General features: G+C 47.0%; 1 long non-coding RNA gene across 1 annotated transcript; it reads right to left on the reverse strand.

Moving 5' to 3' along the window:
* Positions 1–12001: 12001 nt before the first annotated feature.
* LOC146203317 (uncharacterized) lies at positions 12002–13024 on the reverse strand. Its single transcript, XR_014702345.1, has 2 exons — positions 12592–13024; positions 12002–12144 (listed from the first exon to the last, which is right to left on the reverse strand). It is a non-coding gene; the product is annotated as an uncharacterized LOC146203317 (long non-coding RNA).
* Between the last annotated feature and the right edge of the window lie 1112 nt (positions 13025–14136).

A 14136-nucleotide genomic window follows, 5' to 3' on the forward strand; every position in this document is an offset into this window, starting at 1 on the left:
TCTGCATGCATTGCTTGAAATTTTGGGACCGATTCCTAGACATTCCTTTCCGTTACTAATTTGAAAAACGTGCAAAATGGTTTCCTAACAGGCAGAAGTTCAAAGTGAAGCCGGCACAATGTCACTAACCCGGCCAAAGTATGCCTAATATTGGGGAAATGGGTTTGACCAGCTTTGGGTATTTGCATGCCTTAAGTGGCAACATAGCCAGAATCGAACTCTGGCTTCCCTCCTCAGTAGTCCTGTGCTCTAACAAGCCATCACGGCAGGGCAGGAAATGTGGCGGGGGGGGGGGGGGGGGGGGGGGGGGAGCGAAGAAACATGCATGAGCTCGCTGACATTCGAGCTTACGACCTACAGACTTTACAATCAGGCTAAACTTAGCTGAGCAGAAAGGACAGAACTGTATTCTTAATGCAGGTGCTATTGTGGCTTTCAGCTGGCTGTTGTAAGCCTAAAACCGCATACACCAGTTACATTGACAACTTTAACTACAAAATAATTGTTAGTTTAGTATTTCGCAATCGCAAATAAACCTTTTATTTTATTTCACACACTTCCCCATTCGCGCCAAGTGATATTTGTTCCTTTCTGATAAAAATGACCGAAACTGCTCCAAAACGTTTTAAGCAATAATGATGATGTGAGGACTCCTGAATAGTTATAGGTGGCAGGATTGTACCTTCTGTGGCAAGTCTCTATGCAGCCATGCAGCATAAACGTCCCTTGTTTATGCATGCCTCGTTTATTTGTAACAATTGACCCCAAAATGCTCGTTTTGGCTATGGCAGTGGCTATGAAGACGAAGATTAACCACACATTTCCCCCCCGGGTAGAGAAGGAGCCATCCTGCATGACGACTTATGGAGCCGAAAGAACAGACGGATCGCAGTAGGGCTTGATTCGGTTCATATGAACTGTTTCTCGTCCACTGCGACGTACGCAAGTCCTCAGAGGGCGTAACAGGCTCAACTACGTAGTTGACAGAATTAAGATGTTTTTTGAAGGACTCGGTATGGACCGTGATACCGAGCAAGAAGCTTCTTTGAAAGGCCGGTGGTTGTGGTAGGAACCCAGAGCCACACCAGGGAGTTGGGTGCATATGAAGGCGCCTCGCCAGTGTCACGATGGTGTTTTTGTTGCCACTGGTTTTCCTCTGTAAGCGAACGAGCGAGCTGACGGCATTCTTCTGCGTAATGGGCGGCGTCCGAGAGTGGCGTCGATTCAAAAACATTAGGGCGGAAGGGAAAAAGCGCGTCTATTGTGCAGGTTGGCTCGCGCCCGTAAAGAAGGAAGAAGGGAGAGAATCTAGTGGTTGTCTGTACGTATCGCAGTGTTGTACGCGTTGGTTATGAAGGGAAGAACCTGGTCCCAGTTGGAATAAGCGTCGTTGACGTACATGGCCAGCATGTCACTCAGAGTAGGGTTGAAGCGTTCTGTCAGGCCATTCGTCTGAGGGTGGTAGAAGTAGCGGTGCGATGAATGATGCAGCATTCTTTCAGTAGGGCCTCAAGGAGCGTCGGACAAGAAAACGCGTCCGCGGTCACTGAGCAGTTCCTTAGTCCTGTGGCGAAGAATCAAGTTTTTGAGAAGGAACAAAGAAACGTCTCTTGCAGAGGCAGAGGGTAACGGTGATGTTTCAGTGTAGCGAGTAAGATGGTCTACTGCCACGATAATCCACCGGTTTCCAGCGGGAGTAGTAGGAATTGAGGGCCATATAGAGATCTATGCCAACGCATTCAAACGGACGAGCAGGACAGGGTAAAGGCTGCAACGAAACAGGGGACTTCTGAGGATGTTTTTCGGCGTTGACAAGATTCGCAAGCGCGTGCGAAATGTCGCACAAAGCGGTACATTGCACGCCAGTAAAATCGCAGACGTAGGTGCGTGTAGGTTTTCAATACGCCACCGTGAGCACATTGTGGGTCACCATGGTACGCAGCACAAATGTCGGCACGGAGACGACGCGGGATGACTAGAAGCCACTTCCGACCATCAAGCAAATAATTGCGACGATAGAGAAGACCGTCATGAATGGAGAAGTGGTGGGCTTGCCGGACGAGTGCTTTGGATGAATGACTAGGGAGTAGGACTTGAGAGAAAATCCAAAAGTGCATTGATCCAGGGGTCATTCCGCTGCTCGGTAGCCATGTTGATAGTGGCAAGAGTCGACAAATCGTAAGCACAGACGTGGTCATGCGAGGTATCACTAGGCAATCGCGAGCGGGAAAGAGCATCCGCATCGGTATGCTTCAGACGTACCTGATCGATAAATTACATGGATTTCATACTCCTGGAGGCGGAGAGCTAAGCGAGCAAGGCGACCGGATGGGTCTTTCAGAGAGGCCAGCCAGCACAAAGCGTGGTGATCGGTCTAAACATAAAACGGTCGGCCATACACATAGGGACGAAATTTTGCGATGACCCAAATAATGGCCAAACATTCCCTTTCTGTGACTGAATAATTGGACTCTGCTTTCGTCAATGTTCGGCTGGCGTATGCCACAACATACTCGCTGTAACCAGGCTTACGTTGTGTAAGGACGGCACCAAGCCCGATACCGCTGGCGTCAGTGTGGATCTCCGTAGGCGCATTCGGATCAAAGTGTCGTAGAATGGGAGGCGAAACCAAAAGGCGGCGTAAAGTATCGAAGGCTTTATCACAGGCTGGAGTCCAGGCAGAAAGGTCGGAGCTGCCGGCAAGGAGCCGGGTCAGAGGAGCAATGATAGAGGCGAAGTTCAAGATGAAGCGTCGAAAGTAGGAGCAGAGGCCGATAAAGCTCCGAAGCTGCTTCAGGGAGGTTGGCTTCAGGAACTCTGCAACTGCGCGAAGTTTGGTGGGGTTGGGAAGAATGCCGTCCTTAGAGACTATGTGGCCTAAAATTGTGAGTTTTCGAGCGGCAAAGTGGCACTTCTTCAAATTCAACTGAAGCCCAGCGTCGGCGGGACACGCGAGGACATGCTTTAGGCGGGGAAGGTGAGAAGAAAAGTCGGCAGAGAAAACTACGATGTCATCTAGATAACAAAGACAGGTCTGCCACTTGAGTCCACGAAGAACAGTGACCATCAGGCGCTCGAAAGTAGCTGGGGCATTGCAAACTCGTATAAGCCGTCCGCGTGCTATAAAGGCAGTTTTCGAGCGGTGATCATCAGCCATCGGTACCTGCCAGTAGCCGGAGCGCAAATCCAAAGAGGAGAAACACTCGGCTCCGTAAACAGTCCAAGGCGTCGTCGATTCGCGGCAGAGGATAGGCGATATCTTTGCGCGTGATTTTGTTTAGCCTACGGTAATCGACGCAAAACCGGATGCAACCATCTTTCTTGGTAACCAAAACAACCGGAAAAGCCCATGGACTGTTAGATGGCTGTATGACGCCCCGGCGAAGATGTCGTCCACATTATCAGCAATGACTTGGCGCTCAGAGGCCGACACGCGATAAGGACGCTGTCGTTAAGGTGCGTTTGTACCAGTGTCGATTGTGTGCGTAACGCCAGACGTGCGACCCATAGTGTGAGGAAGGTCGAAGGCAGAAGTGAAGTTCTGTAGAAGAGCAACGAGTTGATTGCGTTGTGCGGGTGGAAGATCTGCATCAAAAGAACATCGGGTGGTGTCGAAGCGGTCCCTATATCGCAGTAGCTCTGAACATTAACGTCTAATGAAGTAGGCGTGACAGCTGGAAGAGTCCAAGCGCAGGATCAAGTTCTTCAATACGACCGAGACACTCGCCGCGTAGCAGGACGGACGGGCACGAAAATGGATTTGAGGCGTACATTGCACTAAGGCCATCTGCGAACTTGAGAACAGCAAATAGGAGCAGGAGGCAGGGATGGCGTGAAGCAGCGTCTGAAGGTGTGAAGAAGACAGTCAGTAGTAATGCTTTCACAGGAGAGTGGAACGAGGGCAGCAGAAAATGGAGGAATGTCTGTGTCATTAGCGACAAGGAGTTTTGCAGACCGGGTAGGGACGTCACACAAGACGGTATCACAAAGAGGTAAAAAGGAAACTTCCGCGCGGGCGCGGTCAATAACGGCACGATGAGTGAAAAGCAAATCGTAGCCCAGGATGATGTCGTGTGAGCAGTGAGACAGTACAATAAACTCGATGGTGTATATGTCTTCGATGAGAACACGGGCCGTGCACGCCGCTGGGGGATGAATGCGCTGTGATGAGGCGGTGCGAAGCGAAAAGTCGGAAAGCGCGGTGGTCACCTTACGAAGACGATGGCAAAGAGCTTCACTGATGACGGATACGGCAGCGCCCGTGTCGACAAGAGCGAGTACTGTGACTCCGTCGACAAACACTTGTATTACGTCAGCGGGAGTACGGAACACTTGGAGTTCAAACCAAGCGCAGTTCTTGCCCCGGGAACTGCGTTCCCTCAACAGCACCGGTAGAACGTCGGAGAAGCGGGGACGGGGAACGGCGACGAGGGGAAGATGATCGGAGAGTGGCATACGTTTGATTGTCGCGAGATACAAAGTCGGAACTGGGCGGAGTTCTCGGCGAGGGCTGGTCCGTATCGTAGGAGTAGTTCCAGAGGTCAGTTCGAGAAGGTGGAAGGCGTTGACGGCAAAGGCGTGCGACATGGCCCGGCAGCCCGCAAGAGTAGCAGATTGGCCGATTGTCCGCGGTACACCAAGGGTTCGTAGGGCGTTGGCGTGCCCTTGGAATAGGGACATGGAATGCAGACCCAGGCAAAGGCGAAGGAAGATTGGAAGGAGCGGCCTGGTAGGACAGAGAGGCTGATGGTATTAGCGACCTGGCCGCAACTTGGGCGTAAGTCAGTGGTGCCGTTACTTGCGCCGGCACGGGGCTGGGCGGCAGCACATGGCTGGGCGGGAGTATGGAGCTGGGCGGAAGGACATCAGCGATGTGATCTTGCACGGCAAGCCGTATGATAGGGCCCGAAGACGGAGCCATGTCAGGAGCAAGACGGCCAGTATCCTGCAACTGAGGGACTCTGGCGGGCGACCTCTTCTCGAACGAAGGCTTTGATTTGTTGAAGCAAAGGGCTGTCCTCTGATGGAGTAGAACCACCCAGCGCTAGTCGCCCAGCGGCGTCGTCTCTAACAACGGAACGCCGGGTAGAAGCGCACTTTTTACGAAGCTCGCGTCGTAGCTCTGGCAAAGTTAGATCACGTCACTGACCGCGGCAGGACTTTTCACCCAGAGCATCTGGCACGCGTCTTCATAGATGCCTTTCAGGATGTTTTCGACCTTATCCGCTTCGGACATCAAGGGGTCGACACGCTTGCACAGGTCAACGATGTCTTCTGTGTAACTGGTGAACGACTCTTCGGCTTGCTGAGTGTGCTCGCGCAAGCGTTGTTCTGCTCGGAGCTTGCGAATTGCAGGGCGGCACTTCCGCAAAATTCTTCTTAAATGCAGACCAAGATGCCTCGTGATTGCGAAACCAGAGGTTCGCCACGTCAGTTAGGTAAAATATTACGTTACTTAATTTGATAGTGTCGTCCCATCGGTTGTAACTACTGACACGCTCGTACGCCGACAACCAATCGACGTCTTGATCGGCCGTGCCACTGAAGTGGCATGGGTCACTCTGCCGTAGAGCTCCAGAACACAGGACCGTGGTTGGGAGGGGCGGCGATGTCGAGGCAGTATCGTCCGGCATGGTGGAATCAGATGGCAATGTGTGGCTTTTTAGTTCCAGGGTGGACGCGGGGACGTACACTGTAGCACCTGCACCAATTGTAGGTGTGTGTTTATTCGGTAAACCCAGATGGATCCATCCGCTCAGGAAGAACTCGCAGCGGAGCGTCGTTGTTGTTGTTGTTGTCGTCCAAATAACTTATGCTTATGGTGCTTATGGCACATACCCACAGAGGGGGATCGGCCAAGAATTGGGTAGCAAAGAATTTTTTTTAAATTTTTATCATTGTTTTTTATTTTGTTAAGTATACTTGCATAAAAAAAAGATTTGAGGGGTAGAGGAAAGGACTCAAAACAAGAAATAAGTGAAATATAAAATGAAAAGTGGTAACGCTCACGGGAGATTGACACTACAATTGTAGAACAAGTGATATTTAAATATTTAGCAAGGCAAACGATTTGAGTCCAGTAAAAAAATTTGCATAGCGGTAAAAACAGACCTGTGACTGTGCCCAAGGATGGTGGCGCCAAATGATAATGTTGGGCTGCTTAAACTAAGGCAAGCTGTTGCAATGGCCTACATCAACTGTTTTCTCAAAGTAGTAAAGCGGCGGCAAAACAATAAAAAGTGATATAATGTTTCTTGTTCACCGCAAAATGCGCAGACGGGAGACAGTGCCAAACCAGACCTGTAAAGATAGAAATTTAAAGGTGGGATACGGCATCGTAGCCTTGTTAGACAAATCTCAAGTTGCCGTGAATGACAAATTTTCTATTCCAAGAATAATTTAGATGCAGGTAGTCATCAGATCTTAAAAGATGTCCATTTTTCATATTTAATAGAACGTTTCTCCGAAACCTCGCTGTGGTGATGTACGCTGTCGCCGGAAGGATAGATAATACGGGCCCATTAAGGGACTCTTTTGCCAAATTGTCAGCATATTCATTTGAAGTCACATTGCTGTGGCCTGGTACCCATACCATATGTACAATTTTCAAATGTCTAGGGATCAGGGAGACAAATGTTTTTACTATTGCAGAATCCACCGACGAAGAGAGAGATGAGCACAAGGATAGAGAGTCGGAAATTACAGCCACTTTAGAAAAAGAGGAGTCTAATTTCCGTAAAGCGAGTACCACCGCCAGAAACTCCGCTTCAAAAATTGGGGTGAAGTCCGGAAGCCGGACAGAAAAAGACCAGTCTAAATGTGGACAATATATACCTACACCCGCCTTTTCATTACTTTGAGATGCGTCAGTAGCTACTACTAAACTAGCAGAAAGACTTCTTAAATGATCTTCTAATAATCCGTTTAGAATAACGGATGATAAGTTTTTAGCATTATTCGGGAATATGTCGTCAAAGACAATTTCAATAGATGAACCGATGGTTTGTATGGGTAGAATACTAGGAAGGGAAACATTTAAAGGGTCCAGCAAATTTTTGACCATAACAACCTGCGGGGTGTGAAATTTAGGCCAATAGACACCGAAAAAGGAGGTTGGTTGACAACAAAAAATAGGCATAGATCGGTGAAACTCTGATTCATATATAAGTACGTCTGAACGGTTAGAATTTGTAATCTATATATCAAGGATGGAATCCGGGCTTCAAGGTAGAGCACATTGTTGGCAACAAATTTTGGAAGTCCAAGACACAACCGATATGTGATTCTCGCTCCAAGAGAACAAGCGGTCGAATTTTATAAGCTGCTGATCCAGAAAACAAGACTGAACCGAACTCTAAAATTGGTTCAGTTCAGTTCAGTTAAGGCGTTCAGTCGTGTCCGACTCTTCGTGACCCTATGGACCATGTCACGCCACGCTTTCCGGTCTCTCACTATCTTCTTAACATCACATAGCTTCATCTGCAATGCCTCGAGAATGCCATCTAACCATCGCGTTCACTGCCTACCCCTTCTCCGGCGACCCTCAACCTTTCCCAACATCAAATCTTTCTCCAGCGATTCCTCTCTTCTCATCAGATGACCAAGTAGCTGAGCTTTAACTTTAGAGTTTGACCCTCCAATGAGCAGTCAGGGTTTATGGTCGACAATATCGACTGATTTGATCTTCTGGCAGTCCAAGGAACTCTTAAGAGTCTTCGCCAGCACCACAATTCAAACGTGTCAATTCTTCGGCGGTCAGCCTTTTTCACAGTCCAACTCTCGCATCCATACATCACAACTGGAAAGACCATAGCACGGGTTATACGGATCTTGGTTGGCAGACTAATGTCTCTGCTCTTTACTATGCGGTCAAGGCTAACCATTGCTCTCTTTCCCAGAAGCAGGCGTCTCCTAATTTCATGGCTGCAGTCTCCTTCCGAGGTAATCTTGGCGCCCAAGAACAGAAAATCTGTCACAGCTTCCACTTCTTGTCCATTGATGCTCCAGGACTTGATAGGGCAAGACGCCATGATCTTCATCTTTTTAATGTTCAGTTTAAGCCCAAACTTCTCACTCTCTTCTTGTACGCGCATCAGTAGTCTCTTGAGTTCCACTTCACTTTCTGCCATTAAAGTGGTATCATCCGCATATCTAAGGTTGTTGATACGTTTTCCAGCAATCTTCACTCCAGCTGATCGCACATACATAACATAAACCATTAAAAGGACATCTCTTCGCATTCCAGACCTGGGACGACTAATTCAGCCCAACATGCCCACGGCCCGAGCCCCTTTCGTAGCAATATGGTTAATGTGGGGCTGCCATGAAAGACTATCATCATAAGTGACCCCTAAATACTTTAATGATTTAACCTGTGGTATTATTTGCTGCTGATACATTACAGACTTACAGAATATTTTATATTGAATACGAGGACTGCGCTTTTGTTTACATTTAATGTGAGACGCAAGCCACACAACCAATTCTCAATAGAGTTTAGGTAGGTTTGCAAGTGAAGATAAAGAGATTAATGTCCGATGCAGTTGAAAAAAACGCAATATCATCCGCATATACGTAAGTGCGAACGTCATGATTAACAGGTATTGAGCTGAGCAGTATGTTGAAACGGACTGGTGAAAGGACTGCTCCTTGCGGCACTCCCCTGGCTTGCTTATATCTGCCAGAATGAACGCCATTTAATGCACAGTAAAACTCTCGGTTTTGGAGGAATTCAGATATCCAGGCTACTAAATAATGTGGAAAGTGAAGAGATTTTAATTTTTGTAATAGAATGCTATGCTCAACGCTATCATAGGCCTTGACTATATCTAGCGTTATCAAGGCAGCGTGCATTTTTTGGCGCCGCGCTAAAAGAACTCGACTCTCGAGATCAGCATGCGCATTCCAGATGGAACACTTTTGACGGAAACCAATTTGGCAAGGGTTGAGGATATTTTTTTTATTCATGAATTTCGAAATACATATAAGTATTACTCTTTCAATTAATTTTGCAATGTTTGATGTTAATGCAATTGGTCTAATATTATCAATCGACAAGGCACTGCCTTTATTCTTAAGTAAAGGAATTATTTTGGCAAGTTTCCATTCTGGGTGTATCCAAGCATGTTTGATGGAATAATTTACTAGCTCTAATAACGTCTCAGGTGACTCGTCAAAAAGAATTTTTAACGTTTTTGAAGTTACGTTACCAGGACCGGGAGCAGCGGTTGGTAATCTCATAACTATAGGAGAAAGCTCAGAAACGGAAATTTGAGGATCATAAATAACTGGTTCCATTGGCATTACAGATATCGAGCACGAAGGAAGTGCAGACGAGAAACGCTTCTCCAGTCCCAATTGTTTCAATTGTGTCTATCGCTTCATGGGGAGTCAAAATTAAGGAATGTAGGTTTTGTGCTTGCGGAATCTTTTTCCGCGAGCGTAAAAAACCAAAAAGAGCAGTTCGGTTGCCAGATTTAGAGAGGAAATCAAAATGCTTAGCATCATACTCGTCCTTCGCTTTTGCAACTGTACGTTTAAAAGTAGCTGCAATGAACTTCTAATCCTGCCAGTTTTTCGGACACTGGTTGTGGAGAAGCTTTTTCCATGCCGCCTTTCCACGTCTGTAATCTCGGGAACAATCAGCATTCCACCAAACAGCTGAAATATTCCCCTTTGAGCTCCGTACCAAGATCTCAGACTTCTTACGGCAATCCTCAATCACCGAGCATAAGCGTTTTGATTTGTGTTCTTCATCCGTGTTATTCAATGACTCAAGATTAGAGCGTAAAGTTAACTGAAAGTTATTATAGTTGATAAATCACTTCAACTGAGAAGTCGCTGGAGTTACAGGGCGATTAACATCAAACGCAATCGGTATGTGGTCACTAGAAGTGCCACAATCAAGTGTCGACCAATTATTAACGAAAAGACTGGGGAGAGGTAAAAGTTAAATCTAACACATATTGACTGTGTTTTCTTATGAAAGTGGCCGAACCCAAATTTCTACAGGAAAAGTTATTATTTGTTATCCAATCCCAAAGACGCTTGCCACAACTATCTGTCTTGTAGCCCCATGACACATGATGCGAATTAAAATCGCCAGCCAGAAGAACTGAGTTTCGACAATTAACTAATAGCATATCTAGAGGTTTTGTATCTTGTACACCGCTAGGGAAATAAGCATTCACTAAGAAAAACGGACAGTGCCCTGGAATTTAAAAGTCTAGGGCCAATAACTCACAATCTATAGAAGATAGCTGGGAAAGAAATCTTAGCCCTGTGACAAAATTTTGTGCAGACAAATATAATTAAACCTCCTCCTTTTGATTGGTGACCTTGTCGGAATGAATGATAATTTTGTAAATAGAAATGCTTTTCGGCTGTTAGCCAAGTTTCTTGCAAAATAATTATATGTGGATTATATTGAGAAGAAATGTAAACTAAATCTGGTGAAGCTGTTAGAATTGAACGACAGTTCCACTGGATAACTTTTAGTGCCCCTATGATTGCGAAATCTGGGCAGCCGCAACTGCCTGCCTTTGGCTTTGATGCATGCTGATGTTTCTTTGATTTTGGTTGGGACCGCGGAGAAGAATGGTTGGACATTGGAGACCCACACCGTTTTAGAATTCCTACATCTGATTCCACCATCTCTGCGTCATTAATGTTTCCATCGTCATCTGTAGGAGTAGCCCTGTGAGGCGAAGCAACAGTAGTGCTTTCAAGAAGTTGAGAGCTTTCAGAGGGCATGTTTGCTATTAAAGGGGCTGTTCCTTTTCAAGGCTTGTGTTAGCTGAACTGCCAGAACGTTAAAAAAACACTCTGTGACAGTAGCAACTATTCGGTCGACCATTTTAGTCATTGATGCTTCCACTGCAGTCATTATCGCCTTTGAGATTGATGCATCCAGAGGCACACCTGATCGGGCTGACACACCTGCATAACCGCGTAATCGCTCCTTAACTTCTGTTACAGCGTCACGACGCGAACAGCGTTTTCTATCTATTACTTCTATAATTTGCAGCTCCTGTTTTCGAAGGACACTCCAAGGAGCTTGCAGCGTGGGCCCCATCGCAGAGGCAGCATTTCTCGTTTTGTTGTGAACATGATGACGAATGATGACCATCGCCACATTTGGAACACCGCATGGAGGACTTACAACCACGAGCACTGTGACCATATCGCCAGCAATTAGTGCACTGCAGTGGCTTAGATTCAAGAGGATCCACACGGAAGATCAATGGCCACGCTTTTATCTCTGACGGGCATGAGGTTCCCGCAAATGTGGCAATCACCGAGCACAACACTGTTTAGTTTTCCAACACCGCGAAGCCAATTTGACCCTCGCAACTGGTAGTATCAAAATTCAGCCACGTGTATATGCGCGGCCTTAAGGGTGCTTTAACTGAATTCACTCAGCAGGAGTTACTGCCCGTCTTCTTATTGCTATTCTGCATATGCATGACCGTTAGGGTAACTTTAAACGCACTTCATTCTCGTCAATCTTAACCATAGAAAAGTATAGCTACCCGCATGCCACGAGGACGAGCGTACGCAACCGCACTCTTAGGCGCTGAGAGCTTGGGGCGAGCATTTACTACCACCCCTAGCAAAAAAATCCGATAGAAAACTAATAGCCTATCAGATTATTGATATTGGTTTTATAGGTCTGCCAGAGTATTGGTCTTATGGGTATCCTAGCCGATTGGCTTTACAGGTCTACTGGAGTATTGGTTTTATAGGTCAATTGTTTACTGGTCGTATAGGCTATGGTTTTATCGGTCCTATGGCATCTGATAAACTGATAGGTCTGTAATGCTAGTACACCCATAGCTGTCAATAATCTGATAGACCTACAAAACCAGTAGGCTTCCTATTGGTTTTGTAGGCCCTATGGAATATTGGTCTCATCGAGTAGCTGCGGGTGTTTTACCTCTCCGGACACCTGAAAGGAGAGGGCAGCTATGTTCCATTTTCTAGGGATGAGTTACGCAGCAGGTGCATGTATACACATTTTAATCCACAATGACAGCGGCAACGCATACTGGCACATAATCCAAACATTGACTGCATCCAGGTAGCCCTCGATTCCAAGATTGCGGATTTCGGCCCGATGATGTAGTCTCTCGAATGCTAAGGCACCTGAAAGAAATAAAAAATTGCGTTACAGCTTGAAAAATAAGCGATTTCAAGAACGCGACACCACCATGACTTCAAAAAATCGGTCCACACATATACCGGCAACCGCGATTGCGCGCGTATTCATGCGGAGGCAGTTAGGAGAGGCGCCGCCATTACTGAACGCCGAGGTAGCTGCTGAACCAACATTCCGCCTTGCGCCTCACCACAGGTTCTGCCACTTAAACACAGTGCGCACGATATTCGAAAACAGATTAACGCTAAAAAGTTTCATCAATACTTTCAAGAAATCGAGCCGACAACTTTAAAACTCGACGCTGCGTTATATCACACCGCGCGATTCAAATTCCTTTGTTGGCGTGCAGGCAACGGCATTCTGCAACGCAAAGCCACATCATACACTGACAAAGTATAAACGTCAGCCCGAAGTTGCAAGTGATGCACACGCACCTGATCAAAAGCTGAACGTGCGCTGGAACGTTGATATCCTCGAGAAGCACCCCGAAAATCGGCGAAAACTTACACAGGGCACCGACCGAACTGCCGCCCGATCAGCGATCGCGCCAGCGCCAATGCCTCTACGGAGCTGCGCATGCGCGCCCAGAGGAGAGGTGGAAAGGAGGATGAGAGAGGCCAGCACGGGAACGCTTGCGCGGGAGTGGGAGTGAGAGAAAGGAAACCTACCTCTCCGCTGCGAAGCGCCGCCGGCATCGCGCTACCGCTGCTACCGCGTCGGCAGCTCGAGCCGTACTCGTCGCGTGCTCGATGTCGACTCCTCTCGCTTCGGCGGCGGTTGCAGCGTTGCAGTTGCTTGGACGCGCGCCTCTCAATCCATTTCACCGTCCTGCTCTGCACATGTAGGTGATTGTGACTGAACTGGGCCCCGACAGAACCGTGCTATATCCGCGTGCTTTCCCATCTCCATTCAGCGATCCAGTAGCAACAGCGTCGCGCGTCTTGCGGCTCCAACCGTACGTAGTTTGTTGAGACCGCGCGCAGCGTTCTCAATTGTTATTGCGGCTAATATTGTACGTTACGGCAACGCTCAATAAACGGGATGAATGCGTGAGTTTTGGGGATGTGTCCGAGATGGAAAAGGAAACAATGACAAAGACCTAAAATCTCCAACGTACTGATCCTGCATGCAAGACCCATAAACAAAGGCATACTGATGTATCAGACACATGAACCAATATGTAGTAGTCTACAAGACAAGCATGTATCAGCCTATAAGATGTATGGGCTTCTGCACTGGTCTGATACTTTTCTTATACAACCCACCGATAAACCTATGAAACCAATACTATTGCCTATAGAACAAATATGTACCAGTCTATAAGATTTATGAGTTTCTGAATAAGTCTCATAGAAATGCAGATAAAACACATAGAATACCTACAGAACCAATACCGATTCTTATAAAACCAATAACGCACCCTATTGGTCTTTTTTGCTAGGGACAGTTCAGATATAATGGAAATATAATGTACTGTTGTTAGCATTGACAGGAATAATGACGCATTGGCGTTTGGAGTATGCAGTATTCCTTGCGGCGCAATTGTGAATAACGTGCACGTTGCATCACGTCCAGGTGCCGAGCATGGGTGCAGTTCTACCACAACGTCAGCCTGGAGAAGAAGACACCATGGCAGCTGCGAGACTTGCGGGTTTGTTCCAAGCACTTCGAACCGTCTGCGTATCTGTCGTCAAAAAGGCTGCGACCCGTGTTGATGCGCCTACTTATGTCATGTCATGTTTGCCTCAATTGAAGCTGTCTTAGCACTGTCTTCTATGCTTTTCAATTTCCTACCTGGCAACGTTCGTGGAACTGCAGGGCTTTTTTCTATCCGCACTGTGACCATTAAGATGAATAGCCAGCTTAAAGAAACTACTGCTTGAGCTGCCTGTGACGTGTATTTTTTGTTGGTGTGCTTTATCACTGTATTTGTTTGGTTGCTGTAATAAACCATGAATATGAAAACCATACTTGCCGTA

The sequence above is a fragment of the Amblyomma maculatum genome, chromosome 1, assembly GCF_055883805.1.
Source record: "Amblyomma maculatum isolate TAMU_Amacu chromosome 1, ASM5588380v1, whole genome shotgun sequence".
Classification (NCBI taxonomy): domain Eukaryota; kingdom Metazoa; phylum Arthropoda; class Arachnida; order Ixodida; family Ixodidae; genus Amblyomma; species Amblyomma maculatum.